The sequence below is a fragment of the Benincasa hispida genome, chromosome 8, assembly GCF_027475165.1.
Source record: "Benincasa hispida cultivar pf3 chromosome 8, pf3_genome.v1.1, whole genome shotgun sequence".
Classification (NCBI taxonomy): domain Eukaryota; kingdom Viridiplantae; phylum Streptophyta; class Magnoliopsida; order Cucurbitales; family Cucurbitaceae; genus Benincasa; species Benincasa hispida.
Genome location: NC_143485.1, coordinates 28,634,623 through 28,653,536, shown reverse-complemented (window position 1 = coordinate 28,653,536; position 18,914 = coordinate 28,634,623). Strand labels below are relative to the sequence as shown.

General features: G+C 37.3%; 1 long non-coding RNA gene across 1 annotated transcript; it reads left to right on the top strand.

Moving 5' to 3' along the window:
• The first annotated feature begins 1,712 nt into the window (after positions 1 to 1,712).
• On the top strand, positions 1,713 to 10,886 carry LOC120083506 (uncharacterized). The gene is made up of 3 exons (XR_005483440.2): positions 1,713 to 2,305; positions 2,426 to 2,497; positions 8,912 to 10,886. It is a non-coding gene; the product is annotated as an uncharacterized LOC120083506 (long non-coding RNA).
• Positions 10,887 to 18,914: the final 8,028 nt, after the last annotated feature.

Here is an 18,914-nt window from a genome sequence, read left to right as displayed (position 1 = left end):
ACTTCATCTTTCCTTTTCACGTTTCTCCCTAAAAGTTCACACCATCATATCAATATCAAGGTGAATAGAGAGAGTGTTTATAGTAAGTGAGAGCAGAACGTGTGTCAACACATCTCACGATCTCTCTCATTAGTTTGTAGTAAAGTTTCATGCTTGCCTCGAGGCACCTTTGCTTATGTCTGGACAGATGACATTTGCATAATTCTTTACTTTAAAATCCACAAATGGATAGAGTTGCTTTAGTTTTTGCCTCAGTCGATTTTTCCTACGATTGACTCATTAGGGCGAAACTCTAGAAACTAAAATGAGGGGTTACACTTATAAGAAAATGTTAAGCGAGTTTAATAATTTCTGGACCGAACAATGGTGACTAACAATTACAGTAACAAGAAGTTGTTCTGTCTATTGGTTGAGATAATCTCATTTCAATAAAGGGGCCCCTGATCACCCTATGGTGGCTTTTGTCCTATCTCACTGAAATATCATTGTAAAATAGATGTCACTTAGGGTGTATTAGATTATTTTGCTAAATTTGACTGGTTGTTGCAAATAGGTTAATGCATAGAGTACTAATATAAATAAATTGTATGGTTTCAGTAAATTACATTATGACTTCCATAACTTTAAACTTGCTCGCCATCGACAAACTTACTGGCGAAAACTATACAATATGGAAAAACACAATCAACACAATACTTATCATTGACGACCTGAGATTTGTCCTAATGGAAGATTGTCCTCCTATTCTAATTCAAAATGCCACTCCAAACGTTCAAGAGGAATACGAGTGCTAGATAAGGGCAAATGAAAAGGTTCAAACATATATCTTGACAAGCCTTTCTGAAGTCTTGGCCAAGAAGCATGAGCCCATGATCACTACTCGTGAGATCATGAAGTCGTTGCGGGGGATGTTCGTACAATCTTCCGCACAACTCAAGAATGACACTCTAAAAAATATCTTCAATGCCCGTATGCAAGAAGGGGCATCTGTTAAAGAACATGTCCTCAATATGATGGTCCACTTCTGAAGGAACTCTGTTTATATATGACCTTTGAGCGGAAGCAAATCGTCCAAATCCCATTGTGGATGAACGCATATGTTTACATTCATGCAGAAAAGATTATGCATCATAAACTAAATTACAGCATGCTTTGAAATGAAAACAAAGGATAAAGAGATTATACCTTTGAAGAACTGCTCTTCAAGAAACATCGATCCAACTTGCTCACGAACGCTTCGAACAAGTCACAAACAGTCCTCTCGAACAAGCAGCAAACAACAATTCGATCATCGAACCAACCGGACACTACCATGTGACCTTGGTATTCTCGGTGTGAGAATCCAAGAGTGGTGGTGTAATGTCCCGAGTTTTTCATAATTCAAATTTTTTATTTTCGAAAAATTTGAGGACAATTTTGTCAATTTCGAAATTCAATTTGCTTGAACGAAATATTATGACGTGTCGCAATTAATTTAAGTTTAAGTGAATTTATTTTAAGTTAATGTCAAAATTGAGATTTTATTGGGAGAGTTGGTTTAATTTTGAACTTGGGTTTTAAAGAGGAAAGGAAAGAATTTTATAAATATATATGTGTGTATATATATAGTTTTTAGGTTGAAAAGAATAAAATAAAATCAATTTTAAAACTAATATTTTATAATTTATAATTTATAATATTTTATTTAGAATTTATTTAAGTTTAACCTCCTTCCCCCATGTTTCGTTCTTCCTCGCGCCCGACACCTTCCACCCACGAAACCCTTGCCGCATCGTTCTCCCCATCCGCCACCTTCAGCCCATCGACCAGTCGGCTAGTCGTCATCTTCCACCACAGCTGCACGCTAGCACTCAGCATGTGTCGGTCCTCGCATTCTTCGGTAGGTGACTGTCGTTGGGCTACATGCACACCAGATCCGACCAATTCAACGCCGCCCGAAGCCGTCCGCATCCGTCGTTTGCGAGTCCGTTCGATGCTGCCACACTCGTCGCGTCGTCTGCCAAGGACTAAGGTCGAACAACCCAGTCTGCCGCCGCTGGCTGCCTCTAGTCACCGCGCTCTCCAGCCGTCTCCGTCGGTCTGTCCAATTGCGTGCTTGAGATGTTGTCGACACCTTCCAGACACCGTCGGTCGCCGCCACGATTCAGTTCGGTCGTCCGATGTCACCTACTACCATTTAGTTGCTGTTTGGGGCGGAACTTTATTTGGGTGAGCTCTAGATTCAGGGCTTGGAAGTTTTAAGGTGACCCATCAAATTCAAGGCCAATTTTGACAAAGATGGTTAGATTGTGGTAAATTTTCCTTGGTAAGTAAATTGGGAACGTTTGGACTAAATTGGACTTAGACCCCAAAGGATTAATTTAAATTTTGGGCTCTTCATTTTAGGTCATGGCTGCTAAACTAAATTTAGTAATTTATGCTATAGGGCGAATTCAAGTTTATTCAAAAGCTTTAAGGGGACTATTTTTGTAGACTGTTGTTCGTGACCAAATTTGAGGTAAGTAACCTTACTACTATAACCGTCTTTGTGCCGGACGATAAATTTATGATTTATTTTGAGGATTTTAAGACTAATTATAAGGATAATTCTGACTGTTCTGAGATTTAATGAATTGTTTAGAAAAGATATATAAGCATGTGATAATATGTCTAAAGCATGTCAATGTATGAACATGATTTAGAATTTTATGAGGCATATTAAAAGTACGATTGTACATGACCCTAAATTATGAGTTAAGCGACACTACTATTGGAATATTATAAAGCTAGGTGAAAGTTTGGGCATTTGTTGATGTACGTATTTATGTGATTTATTATGAAAGTGTGTAGGCTATATGATGTATTATGAAATTTCGAACGTTTGATTGTTTACATGAGTTAGTGCATGAAAGTGATGCACTAGAGTTGATCCATTAAAACTAGATTAAACATGTACATTGAGGTTAATTATCATGACCTTGATGAGAAGATTTTAGAGGACTCATGATTATGTGAATGTTATATGTGATATGAAGTTAGATGCAATCTCTTTTCCTTTCCAGACTATGTGACTGTATGAAAGTGATGCATGTCTAAGGGCGCTAGTACATGAAAGAGATGTACTAGGGCTGGTGTGTATGAAAGTGATACATACCTAGAAGGTACTGGGGTGTACGTAAGAGGTACACGCTCAGTGGGTTATGTGTATACGAAAGAGGTGTATACATAACCATGTGTATGAAAGAGGTATGCATCCCTATATTCATAGAGAGGATCTGAGGTGTACAAAAGACGTACACACTCAGTGGGTTGTGTGTATACGAAAGAGGTATATATATAACCAAGTGTACGAAAGAGGTACCCACTCAGTGGGTTATGTGTATACTGATGACGGGTAGAAATGCACGTCATTATAGACCTTTTATTTAGAATTGTGAGGGCTGTTAAGTAAAATATGCGGCGATTATGTTAGGAATTCATGAGAAAACGAGTTTGCGTCGATCGGTAGTAAGAATCCCGGCTAACCTACTCTTATGCGTTATTATGCGTTCAATTGTCTATCTCTATAGCTAACGCAAAAAACAGACCCATACCCGGAAGCCAAGCTATTGCAAAGACGATCGCATGCGGGGAATCTCTCCATCGCAAAGGCGAACGCATACGTCGACGCATGGATGTTGCGGCCATCAATCGCATGCGTCCATCGCATAGAAGTTGCGGCCGTCAAGCGAATGCGATAATCGTAGAGAAGTTGCAGCCATAGAGCGAATACAGTCATCACAAAGAGATTGTGGCTACATAATGATGACCATAATAGAAGAGCGACCTCAAAGTTGGTGGAATGCAATATGAATGCATACCTTGGGAGTATCAAAAGATGATGTTGACATTTCACCTACCACACCGTTAGCAGCAGAGATTCAGAAAAGGATCATCGCACCATGAATGTCAGATTCAGAGCAGGTCCATTATTGTTATCGGCGATCAAGCTCTATAAATAGAGGCCGTTGAGCAGAATTTCAGATCATCCAAGTTTCTACCTTCGGGTGGATCCTTGTGATCTAGACGAAAGCGTGAGAAGAAAGCTTGAGAGTTTTTCATCTCCTTCATCCATTCCAAGTGACGACCGGAGCCTTCGCCGGAGTCAGAGCTCGAGAGAGTCTGTTCCACCGCCCATCCATAGTAACACCGGCAGCTTTGACCTACATCTGCTGGAAGCAAGATATTGCTTCTAGCTAGTCCTTCCATTTCTCTTCTTTTCTTATATTGTATTGTATTAGATTTTGGCTTAAGGAATTAATACATTTTGTGATAAATGCATTTCTGTATTTTCCTTCGACTCCATCTTCATATTCATTTACTTAGCATCCTTAACTTTCATTGCATCACTTAGTGAGATTGCTAGAGTATCGCATACTTAATCATGTGGCGTAGGAATATGAAGCATGTAGCAAACAACAGGAGGTGTGCATTGCGTAAGTGTGTGAGAAAACCTTATTTGCTTAATGTGAAGCTGTAGCAATGCTTGTCTATAGGCAGACGCAATGCTTGTCTATGAGTAAAATCAGCAGCAACTAACTGTCCGGTAGGGTAAGTGGTTGGTCGCATTTAGCATTGTAAATAAATGTTCACTAGGAATAGAAATAATCTTATGTCAACCAGGATTTTATGGTTACCTTGTCTTATGCATGCGTTCATCACACTTTTAGAGCTACTCGAGAGAGAGTCTAAAGAAATAACCTAAGACTTGAGAGAGCTAGGTTAGAATCGAGGCTCGGGAGAGCTAGATTAAGATCATATAAGAAAGAATAGAGACTTAGGAATAAGTTCCGTTTGCTATCACACATCACGTGCATCTGCGTCGGGCGTGTATAGCATGATCGCATTAGTTTGCATTGGCTAGGGTTGCCCTTGTGGTCAAGCTTAGGATTGCTGTGAAGACATCCTCACATTTGCATTTTACTACGCGTCAACATTTGTCGTCTCTCTACCTCTCATTCATACTTCCACCACTTAATCTGTCAATTAGGAGTAGGAGTAGTCTATAGCTTATCACCCTCATCATTCTTTTATTTATTCGCCGCATGCACATCACCGCATATATGTAGCTACAAGTCCCTGAGTTTGACCTCGGATCACCCGAGAAACTTGCTTTCGCGTTATACTTGGCGAGAGCGCAAGAAAACTTGTGACAAGAACGCATGGTCATTACATAAGAGATCAACACATATTTTTCATTCCAACGCATGAGTATAAATGCATAACCTAAGACATGTATCGCATATTGCGTTCTCCTAATTTTAGTCAACAAGTTTTTGGCGCCGTTATTGGGGACTTGGCAGATGACAGTTTGTTGAGTTTTGTGTTTTCGCAGACAACTTTTTTTTCCTTGGGAGTATTGTAGCTTGTGACCAAGTTGCAACAATATTGAAGTGTAGGCGATGCGCCGAATGCCAATGTTGACCCCAAGATAGAAGGGCAATGAGCTGAAGGCAGTTCTAAGTGCATGACGGCCGCATGGGCCCACCAATTGCCGGAAGTTCCAATGGTCAGGGGCGAGCTTCTTGACCTAAGCAGTTAAGAGAAATCTCCTGCATGGAAGGCTCATTGCAGTGACAACACTTCAATTTCTCCAGGGACGTCTTCTACTCTATCTTTACCTTGCTTTTTTAGCTTAGTTTATTTTTCTTGTTATTTTGGATATGCGGCTGCTTCCTTGGTTGTGGTGCGTTTGCTCCTTGTAGGTGCGACATAATTCTCCTCGATACGTAGTTACAACAGAAGAATTCCTTCCATCCTTCAACACATGGCTTCGATTGCATGAATTCCAAAGCATGGTCGCATGCGTTATTCTACTCAAGGTTCTTTTTTGTTATCTTTTATGCATTATCCTTTTGAAATTCTCCTTGTCCGATTGCTTGTCTTTACGATGCATCTATGATAGTACGTATAATTCACTACATTCGCTAACTAAGCACTGCAAGGCTCACCTTACTTTTAATAGCTTCTTCAAATCTTGACAGACTAAGTTTTATTGTGTGCAAACCTCTGTTAAACATTTGTTACCGCATACCTGTTGAGTTGTCTTTAGCTTTACGGCGAGAACATTGTCAACCTCTAAGTTTGGGGGTGACAGTGATCCCGGAGAAATGCGTTCACTACATTGTGATCATTTTCTATATATAAAAAAAAATTGAGAATAACAACTCCACTGTCAACGCAATGGGGAAACATATGTTGATAAGAGTTAAGTTGTGAAGGGCACTTACCCATAGTTGAATGTCCGCATAACACACGTGGGAGCAAGCCAAAATGAAGAGCGTAACCAAGTTCAACGCTGCATTTTAATAAGAAATCGCAAGGCTTTGAATTATTTTTAAAAAACACATTCTTAAAAGCTAAACGCAAAGTTGCGGGGAATGAATAAAAAGTTTTTGAGCAAAGGCCTGCTGGATTTAAACTTAGAAAAGATCTCTTCGAAGAAGTGGCCGAAGTGGAGGCGAGCGTTGCAGCCATGGTTAGAGGTATGAGTAAATTATATTCTGAAAGGCTGGTCATCGCAAAGGAAAGCCAGAGGATGAGTTAAGAATTTCTTGAGTATAACGCATGCTTGAGGACAAGCATGATTCTAAGTTTGGGGGTGTGATGACGGGCAAAAATGCACGTCATTATAGGCATTTTATTTAGAATTATGAGGGTTGTTAAGTAAAATATGCGGCAATTATGTTAGGAATTCATGAAAAAATGAGTTTATATCGATCGGCAGTAAGAATCCCGGCTAACCCACTATTATGCGTTATTATGCGTTCAATTGTCTACCTTTGTAGCTAACATAGGAAGCAGACGTATACGCGGAAGCCGGGCTATCGCAAAGAATACCGTATGTGGGGAATCTATCCATCGCAAAGGCGAACGCATACGTCGATGCATGGATGTTGTAGCCATCAACCACATGCGTCCATCGCATAAAAGTTGCGGCCGTCAAGCGAATGTGGTAATCGTAGAAAAGTTGCAGCCATAGAGCGAATGCGGTCATCGCAAAGAGATTGCGGGTACGTAATGATGACCATAATAGAAGCGCGACCGCAAGGTTGGTGGAGTGCAACATGAACACATACCTCAGGAGTATCAAAAGATGATATCGACATTTCACCTACCACGCCATTAGTAGCAGAGATTCAAAAAATGACCATCGCGCCGCGAATGTCAGATTGAGAGTAGATCCATTATTGCTGTCGCCGATGCTCTATAAATAGAGGTCGTTGATCAGAATTTCAGATCATCCAAGCTTCTACCTTGGGGTGGATCCTTGTGATCTAGACGAAAGCGTGAGAAGAAAGATTGAGAGTTCTTCATCTCCTTCATCCATTCCGAGTGACGACCAGAGTCAGAGCTCGAAAGAGTTTGCTCCACCGCCCATCCATGGCACCACTGGCAGCCTTGACCCACATCTGCTGGAAGCAAGATATTGCTTCCAGCTAGTCCTTCCATTTCTCTTCTTTTCTTATATTGTATTGTATTACATTTTGGCTTAAGGAATTAATACATTTTATGATCAATGCATTTCTGTATTTTCCTTCGACTCCATCTCCATATTCATTTACTTAGCATCCTTAACTTTCATTGTATTACTTAGTGAGATTGCTAGAGTATCGCATACTTAATCATGCGACATAGGAATATGAAGCATGTAGCAAACCACCGGAAGGTGTGCGTTGTGTGAGTGTGTGAGAAAACCTTATTTGCTTAATGTAAAGCTGTAGTAACGCTTGTCTATAGGCGGACGCAAACTTGTCTATGAGTAAAATCAGCAGCAACTAACTACCCAGGAGGGTAAGTGGTTGGTCGAATTGAGCATTGTAAGCAAGTGTTCACTAGGAACAGAAATAATCTTACGTCAACCAAGTTTTTGTGGTTACCTTGTCTTATGTATGCATTCATCATACCTTTAGAGCTACCCGAGAGAGAGTCTAAAGAAAGAACCTAAGACTTGAGAGAGTTAGGTTAGAATCGAGGCTCGGGAGAGCTAGATTAAGATCGCATAAGTAAGAATAGAGACTTAGGAATAAGTTCTGTTTGCTAGCACACATCACATGCATCTGCGTTGGGCGTGTATAGCATGATCGCATTAGTTTGTGTTAGTTGGGGTTGCCCTTGCGGTCAAGCTTAGGATTGCAATGAAGACATCCTCACATTTTATCTATTTTTTCATGCATTTTACTACGCATCAACAGTTTTCGTGTCTCTACCTCTCATTCATACTTCCATCGCTTAATCTGTTAGTTAGGAGTAGGAGTAGTCTATAGCTTATCACCCTCATCATTCTTTTATTTATCCACCGCATGCACATCACCGCATACATTTAGCTACAAGTCCCTGAGTTTGACCTCGGATCACCCGAGAAACATGAGTTCGCGTTATACTTGGCGAGAGCATAAGAAAACTTGTAACAGGAACGCATGGTCATTGCATAAGAGATCAACGCATATGCATGACCACTGACGCATGAGAATAAACGCATAACCTAAGACATGCATCGCATATTGCGTTCTCCTAATATTAGTCAACAAGTTTTTGGCGCCGTTGCTGGGGACCATGATGAATGTTAACAAGGAAAAGCTCCGGATTAAGGCAATCAAGATCCTAAAAGACCGAGAAAAGAAGAGAAAGTTGTCATGGACGTAAAAAGTCCAAATTGAAATAAGTAGTCCCTGCGTTACTATACAACTCAAACTCATCAGGGACGCAATCCTTTTGGAATATCCTTCTTCCTATCAATGCTTTATGAACTTTCGTTACCTTGCTTTTATCTGTTATCATATATTTATCTTTATATAAAAAAAAAAACGATCGTAGTGAACGATCATGGTAAACAATTTTGCTAACTCTGTTTTTATTTGACCCTCTCAATGTTTTCTTTGCAACGATGGAGGTGAACGATTGCTGAGGCACTATACGAAAGACGCAACTACTTTATTCCGTTACCGCAATCAAAGAGTGCAGTTCGCCGCAAAGCAGGATGCGTCCACAAATAATACAGGCGACAGAGAAAATTTGGGGGTTGTATCTCTCCTTGACTTTGTCTATTCCAAATTTTGCACTATCGCATAGCATTTTAACTTTAAAAATTTTATCATCACATCCTCTTTAATCGGCGCAATCATTTAACATTGATTAATTTAGTAAGTCACCGTATTATTTCTCTTTGCCAATTATGATTTCAATGATTAAACGCATGCCTTTATTTTTTTCGTATATACTAGAGTCAACTTAATTTTAGGACAGTCAACTCATGAAATATTTCTAGAAGTTAGTGGTTTGCTAGATTTCTTCCAAACTGACTTTTTACAAAACTTTCTAAGGGCGTCGCATGACTTCTTTCAATCTTTCAGCAATGGGGACATTGCTGCGTTTAAATTTGGGGGTGCGGTATTCATTTTCAACCTTGCTATTTTTTTATGCTTTTTTTTTATAAAAAAAATAATAACGTTGCGATCGGATCCTACTCGTAGTTGGATGTCCACATGACACACTTGGGGGCAAGCCAAAACGAAGGTAAGAATCGTGATCAACGCATAAATAAAATGATCTCAACTCCGCTGCCAAACGGGCATGAGTTTAGATTGAGAAAGAGCGCCTTGCTCGTAGTTGGATGTCCGCATGACACAGTGAGGACAAGCCAAAACGAAGGCTAGGCACTTGGATCAGCGCAAGGTCATAGAAAAAAATATATGTCTAAAATACGCAAGGATAAAAATCATTTGAAAATACCCCAGTTTGAAAAGTTTTTTTTATGAAATAAATCATGTGATGCCCTGGAAACAAGTAAAGTCTTCTTTAAGGTTAAACTTGCGGTCCTTAAATTTTAGAAATATTTTAAGAAGAGACCTGGATAAGAATTAAGGAGATTTTGGTACATAGGATTTGAATAAGGCAACCTTGAGAAATCTAGGAAAGAAGAAGGCAGTAGACTTGCTTGAAAAATTTTTTAACTTATGCTTGAGGACAAGCATTGTTTTAAACTTAGGGGTGTGATAACGGGCAGAAATGCACGTTATTACAGCGCAAAGTTATAAAACAATGCAGGATTCTGATGGTAAAAATATATAATACTGCATCTAAAAACATTAAGTTTTCAACATTGCGTTCGCATGCGTCAATCGCATTAAAACAGCTAACTTATGTATTTTATGCAGGAAAATGCAGTGACGCAAGGTGAAATTGCGATCCAAGGAAATTAGCGTCCGAACGCATAAGAGATTGCGACCGCAAGACTATGCGATCGTTTGCGTTTGTGAAATTTTTCTCAAGAAAGTGGCCGCATAGAGTCGGCGCATCAAGGTGGGTGCATCTGGGTGAAAGCTTAATAAATCATGATGGGACAAAAAGCTGATGACAGTCGATTCCGAATTAAGTTGACAAGCCGTTAACGACATACTGTAGCAAGTACACTCAAATTTTTTGTGACAATTATTCGACGCATTAGACAGAGAATTAATGTCATCCCATCAGTGCAATCATAAGAGAGAAGAAGCTTTTCATCCTGAAGCTCTATAAATACCGAAGGCCACCTTCAGTGAAGAAGTTTGCTCAGTTTGCAGAATTCACCATATAGATAGAAGTTAGCCTTGTTCATAGTTTTTCTTTTACTTAGAAGGTGGAAGCGAGTGAAGGGAGATTACACCGAGAGATCGTCCCGGTGAACTCGAAAGAGTGTTGGGAAGCATCGCAATCAGAGAGAGGGTCAACTCTTGCGGAAGCAAGAACATCTTTTGGGCAGAATAAAGATATCATAATGTAAAAGTCTTGGGAAGCAAGATATTGCTACCAGGCTCTCTACCCCTATTTTTCATTGTCATTTTGTACTCTGAACCTATTTATAAAAATGAAAATTGCATCTTTATATCTGTCCACTCTCTTTACATTACACATGAGTAGCTAAATCTGTAGAATGGGTTGAGAAGCACTTAGCTAACATAACCTGAGATCTTCATTCTATGCGATTATCTTATATTATGTATGCGTCATTCATCTATTAGAGATACTCGATATGGTAGTTTAAGGATAGAATCTAGGCTTAGAAAAGTCAGATTAGAATCTAGGCTCGGGAGAGTCAGATTAGAACCGCATAATCAAGAGATAAAAGCTTAGGAATAAGCTCTGTTTGCTATTAACGCATCACATGCACCCTAGAGATAGGATATGATTGTATGCGATCATCTTGTCCTTATGTGCATCTTTCATCATCGCATAGGCAAGAAGTAGAAACTTAGGAATAAGCTCTATAGACATTATCGCACTCATCGCATGCATCCTAAAATTAGGAGCTACCGCATTTGCATTGGAAAATGAATCGTTGTCGCATGAGTGTAGAATGATCGCATAGCTTGAACGCATTCCTGGGAAACGCTAGCTAAAGACCTTCTCAACCCGTTCCTCCACATACTCATTGTATCTTTCGCATAATTACTCTTTTTTTAACTCCACCGCATACATCTTATATTGTAAACAACAAACCAACCAACCCCTTGATTTATTTGTTACCACAAAGTGATATAAAATTACCATCGCATACTATTTTATTTAGTCCCTGTGTTCGACCCTGGACTTACCAGGCAACTCAGTAGAATTTATACTTGGATCTTGCTGAGAAAACTTGCATGCACAACGCATTTTCCACCATCGCATTCCTTACTATTATTTCATCGCATAAAATAACGCATCATATACAAAAGAGGTACACACTCAGTGGGCTATGTGTATACGAAAGAGGTGTATACATAACCAGGTGTATGAAAGAGGTACATACTCAGTGGGTTATGTATATACGAAAGATGTGTATACATAACCAGGTGTACGAAAAAGGTACACATTCAGTGGGTTATGTGTATACGAAAGAGGTGTATACATAACCATGTGTATGAAAGAGGTATACATTAAGTGGGTTATATGTATACGAAAGAGGTGTATGCATAACCATGGGTACGCAAGAGATTGTATTTCCTTCGGGATTCACCAGAGGTTGTGGGTCCTACGGAACTTACTAAAAGTAGTGGGCATACTTAACTATAGTAGGATAGAAATTAGTTTTTCATGTATATATGTGTCCCATGAGGACCAGAGCAGTTTATATGTTTCACCAGAGGTAGATATCTAGAGGACATAAATGCTTAGCCTGACCCCAATAGTGGGGTTACTTACTGAGTATTTTATACTCACCCTTTCTCATGTTTATGTTTCAGGTAAGAGTAGGGACGCGTTAGCGAATGATAAGCGGAATCCGTGATCGAGCCACTGGGACTAGTTTTATGCTTCCGCTCATGAGATTTAGATTTCTTTTCATGTTTTGTTTAACTTTCAGTTTTGCTGTTTGAAACTTACTACTAAGAATTGTTTTCAAACTTATTTATTAATATTTATGATTTATGGGTACCCTATTGTTGTTTTTAATATTTGAATTTAATGAAGGACTTTTGAACTTACCTTATTTATTTAGCATTTATTTCACTGTAAAAATGTGTCATTTTAAGTTCCATGCATGCATGTATTTAGTAACGGTCTAGCTTGAGTCCTAGGAGATCGGATCATTACAGGTGGTCTCTGGCTAATTTTGATTAGAGGGAAAGTTTGGTGTGGAGGAGGAAGACGATCTAGATGGGAATTACACTATCGTGTAGACGAACTAGTCTATCCCATAGACTTCCTACTCGATCGTTTAGTCTCTCAAGTGATCGTATAAAAACTCGATTGTTAATGCCTCGTCTCTTGTTCACTTATCTTTGGAATAACTAAAACAATTTTATTTTTCCCAATTTGCCATAAAACTAAATAACTACCCACTATGGGTGGTTAAGGAGAAAAAGGAGTTAATTATCAAATAATTAATAAATATAAATAAATATGATAACTAACTTATCGTATTATATTTATAACCTATAGTTTTAATATTGTATCATATACAATATATAAACTATAGTCATTTTTCTCTATTTTATGACATTTAAAATAAATCATATTTATATTAAATTTAATTACTATGAATCTAATTCAAAGAAAATATATTTGAATCATATTCGAATATTTGTTCCTCTAATAAAACAATAATGTATCAAATTATATCAATTATATCATATATAATTAAATTCTCTCTTATTAATTTGAACATTTCAAATTAACCCAAAAACTGATTCTCAATTTAAATCCATTGAGCTACCAAGGAAACCTTAGACCTATAGCTTGTAGCTCCAATAGTACATGAATAACCGATTAAACTTTTTTATCACATTATCCACCATCTGTTAACTGTCAGGCGCTCCACTAAAGACCGACAGTTGTACTCTTCGCACTACAGATATTTTCCTGTGTCCATTGGATATAACCAATCAATAGTATGATGACCATTCACAAGTCACTCGTAAGTATAACTAGACCAAATTATCGTTTTGCCCCTATAGTTACATCTAACTCCTTAAGTACTACTGATTCCTATCTAATGAACAACAGATCACAGTCCTACTATGACTAAACCCCTCTCGGGCCATAAATCTCATAGGGTTCTTAGTTTGTAATTAAATTGTACAAATATTTTATTTATTTAATAAAATATGAGATATTTTATTTGACATTTAGTAACATTAAACCCATAAATCAATAAACTAACATCCAAGGTTATCATTTATATCTTAAACATGTATGTAAAGACATACAGGTGGATTATGTTTAAGTGATAACCTAAATGGTCTGTAGTAGATGGATAAGGCTGGATACCTTATCCTGGTGACACTACTAATATGACCTGCTTTGTAGATGTTATAATTGTTGTAAAGTACTAAAAATGATATATTCTTGGTCATTCATGTGGAGACATGTGAGCGGGGGTATTCTATACAAAGGAGTTTGTATAAGACCAAAACACGAAATGACTAGTCTCATTATACAACACCGTTCATAATAGAGACTTATATTTCACTAGGATGACCATAAGTGACATGACCTGAATCCTGAATGAGTTGTGTACTTCTGCCTATGAGGGCAGTATTTTGATTTGTATGGGTGAGAGTGAAGGAATTCTTATACAAGAGTATCTCTGAGCGGAAGCAGATCTTTCCAAAAACATTGTGATAGAATTACGACATTTACATTCAAACATACAGATATGCATCAAACTCTAAATTACTAACATGCTTTAGAATAAACAAGCAAGAGAACAAGAAAATTTACCAGTCAAAGACTCTCTTCAGCAGCAAATCTCGCTCTCTACACGAATGGATGTTCTCACTCTCGCTGGAACAACAAGCTATCGTTCAACAAAAACATCGGTCGTCTACCATGATCGGCCTCCACACGAACAAAAAAAGATGGAGACGACACCTCCAGTTGGAACCCTTAGTATTCTCGGTGTGAGAATTCAAAGAGTGGGCTCTGTTTGGATTTGGTAGAGGGGGGGAGGAATGAAGATCGTATACAATGATCAGACAAGTGGGAAGAGGCTGCGTCTATCATATAGGCAAAGTGCTTGATCGTTTAGGTGAAGTACACGATCGTGTAGGAAAAGGGCAGCGATCGTCTATACGATCGTTTAGTAAAAGCTCGACACTAAGCGATCGTTTAGGAAAAGGTAGATGATCGTTTAGAAAGATGCGCGCATGTGTCAGCGATCGTGTAGTCAACTCAAGTTATCGTATAGTCTCTGATTTACTAAGCAAATTGGCTGCAAACACCTTTGTGAGCAATTAAATCGTGATCTTTGCAAAATGAAAATAATTATCATTTAATTCTTAAGTTATGAAAACCGAATGGAACTTCCCACTAACACACATTTACGAAGAAAACGACGGCTAATTATCCCATAATTATCCAAATAATAAAATAATAAATATAATCATATTATATTCAATAACCTATAGTTTAATATCATATATCAACCATAATGTTTTCTTCTCCACTAGATATAAATCATATTTATATCTAATTTCCTCCAATTAATGTATCTCATATATAAAGTCAATCATATCAAATATAATTAACCAGTTTAATCATATCATATATAATCAAACTTCCTCTTGTCAATTTGAACACTTCAAACTGAACCAAAAACTGATTCTCAACTTGAATCCATTGAGCTACCAAGGGGACCTTATAGACCTATGGCTCGAAGCTTCAACGGTACGGAATAGCTGACTAAACTCTTTAGCCACGAGATCCACCATCCGTTAACTGCCAGACATTCTACTAAAGATCGAAAACTGAACTCTTCTTACCACAGATATATTTCTGTGTCCATCGGATATAATCAATCAACATTACGATAACCCTTCATAGATGCTCGTAAGTACAACTGGGCCAATTTACCATTTTGCTCCTGTAGTTAACTCTTTAAGTACCATTGATCCTTCTAATGAATAATGCAACATAGTCCTACTATGTGTGGACACCTCTGGGACCATGAGAAGGTGTGTGGCACCACATTATTTAAGCCTCGGGATCAACCCTTAAGGAAGTTGGGGAATGAGTGAATTGCATCTTGTGTAGCTGAGTTCCCAGCTCTCAAATCTAACGATCCCCAAAGTGGTAGGTTTGAGTCAGCGACCTGGCCACTCGCACCTATATAAATTAAAGGACCGCTCTCAATGACAGAAGTTCCCAACTCACTCATGATTGAGGTCATGTTACCTATGGTCATTCTAATGAAGTGAAGTCTTTGTCATGAACGGTGTTATATAACGAGACGTTAACACTTCATGGACAGGTCTTATACAAACTCTTTGTATAGGACCCCACGCTCGCATGTCCCCACACGAATGATTGGATCAGACCATCTGTAGCAAGTCACAACACTTGTAACTATTCTACAAAGTGGGCCGCATCCGTAGCGTTACCAGGATAAGGTTTCCCTCCTTTATCCATATACTACAGACCATTTTGGTTATCATTTAAGACATGATCCACTTGTATGTCACCACATACATGTTTAAGTTATATAATGACAACTAGGGATTTTAGTTTATTGGTTGTGGTAAAGCAAATAAAACATCCAATGTGCAAAGTCAAGTAGTGAAGAAAATATCATATATTATACATCACAAGTGTTCGTACAAAATGTGTTTACAAACTACAGGACACGAGATTTTAGGGCATCATCCCCAATAGAGAGTGGCCAGATAGCAGACTCAATACGCCTACCATTTTAGGGATTCGCCTGATTGGAGAGCTAAGAACATAACTATACAAAATGAAATTTACTCATTCCCTAATGTTGAGGTAAGTAGATAAATTGCTCCCTTAAAGACCGATTCTAGGACTTGAATAATGTGGCGCCACACATTCTCCTGGATTGAGAGAGGTTTGGTCATAGTTGGACTATGACTTATTGTTCATTAGATGGATCAGTAGAAGGAGTTAGATGTAACTACAGAGGCAAAACGATAATTTTGGCTTAGCTGTATTTATGAGAAACTTGTGAAGGGTCATCGCTATGTTGACTTGTTATATCTAATGGACACAGAAATATATCTGTAGTGTAAAGAGTACAACTGTCAGTCTTTAGTGAATTGCCCGACATTTAATGGATATTGAATAATTTAATTAAAGAGGTTTAATTAATTATTCAATTACCATTGGAGCTTTAAGCTATAGGTCCACGAGGTTCCCTCTGTAGGTCAACAAGGATTTAATGAGAATCAATTTGGGATTAATTTGAATTGTTTAAATTAAATGAGGGAATTAATTATATGTGATATAATTAATTTAATTTAATTATATATGATATAATTACTGTAATGTATTTGATACATTATAATATAAAGTTTAGTTGAGAGAAAATAAATATTTGAATATGATTCAAATATTAATTATGTGAATTGGATTCATATAATTAATTTAATGTAGATGAAATTTTATTAAATACCATGCATTGTTGAGAGATTAAATCTATAGATTATATATTATATATGATACAATATTAAACTATAGATTATATATGATATATGATATAACATATAGTTGCATATATATATATTCAAATAATTTATTATTTAATTTTAATTAATTTTTTAATTTTTTAAGAGAGGAAAATAACTTTCTTCCCTTGATTTTTCTCTCAACTGACTATGTGAGAGTGATTGGTTTTTCAGTGTGGTAGGGTGTCTTCATCTTCTACACAAAAGATAGAAAAGAGACCGCCTCTCTAAATTTTTTTTTTCACAAAAACTCTCCTCCTCTCAATTTCTCTCATTCTCTTCCAAAAACCTAAAAGCCCACACCTCTTTAGAGATTCTCATCCTTACAGAGAATTTGGAGGAAAATTTTCGTGGTGGTGGCCATTTGGAGATCGATTTGATCGTGACTATTTTGGAGAAGGAATCACGTGAAGAAAAAGGTTCTTCAAAGGCAAGGGTTTCTAAACCTTATTCTTTCTTTTCCTTTCTTATTAATGCATGTTGTAAATTTTGTATTATGCATAATTTTGTGACTGTAATTTGCGTTCTATGTAAAATTAAAATTAGGACCGACGCCCACATTTTCGCTCAAGGCCTTCACTGGTTCTTTCAATTTGGGGTTGGGAACGTTTAAAAAAAAGCTTCAGAATGGAAAGTGGGAAATGGGCCTCGCATCCTGATTGACGGTGATCCTTGCCTTACCAAATAGGGTAGCAATACTCTTGTTCTTTAAAATTCTCGACTAGCGCGGAAGCGTGTTTTAATCTCCTAGAGCCTAATAGGGTCTGGAAAGAGAACCTGATATAAGCTATTTTTCCTCCATCGAAATCACGGCCTTTCAGAAGAATCGCCCTGGGTGTGGTTTTTCCAAGGACGAAATCATTTGGAATAGTGTCTCCGGGGCTTGATTAACAACTGCTTGTCTGATTTTACCAAGGTAAAGAACGCAGTTGATGAGATTCTTATGTTGGCGAGGAGGTTAGAAAATGTCTCTTTCTCCTCTGTCCTCGCATGGGGAACCAAGTTGCTCACCATATAGCCTGTTATGATGTTGGGTTTAAGTCTCATAGTTTTTTTGTCTCTTCCAATTCAAAAAATATAGGGAATGCTTGAGACTTTTGTTTCCTTAGTTGGTTTCTAGATGTAATTAATATTGATCTTTGTCCTTCTTTGTCTAAAAAAATATTAAAAAAAAAAAAACTCTCAACTTTCATAATTTATTTAAAATAGGTTCAAATTTGTTTATAAATTATAAATACTACTTTGTTGGATGATAAAAATTGATAATTTAATGGGACTTTTTTTATCGGGACTTATTTTTTGGAAAATGTATCATAAAGAATAAGACCCCATTTGGTAATCATTTGATTTTTTGTTTCTAGTTTTTTAAAATTAGACCTATAAATCTCTTCCACCCTTAAATTTATTGCTTTATTATCTACTGTTTTACCAATGTTTTAAAAAAGAAAGTTAAGTTTTAAAAAAAATAAAGAAAGTAGTTTTTAAAGACTGGCTTTTGTTTTTAGAATTGAGCTAAGATTTCAACTCTTGTACTCAAGAAAGATGCAAATCATTATGAGAAATTGAGAGAAAATAAATTCAATATTAAAAAACAAAAAACTAAATGGTTACCAAATTGGGTTTTAGTTTTCACATTTCTTTTTTATTTTTTATTTTTACAATATGTAAGGTACGATATCGAACCTATGCTAATTCAAGTATGTTCATTTTGGCTTGCTCTTTTTTTGCCAACTTCATAAATGAAGAAAGGTGTGTAATTTGAGATTATATATTAGGAAATCTCTCTTAAATTAGAATTGCATGTTTTATGGATCTAGAGTGATAAAAGATTTGACGGATACAACAAACTTTTTTTTTTTTTTTAATTAGCATAGATTGTGGATCTTCCCATTAAATTAAATTTGGTTCAATGTACCATTTCATTTTTTTTTCCAAACATGTGAGTGATTATTTTTCTTATTTCTTGCTTTATGCCCC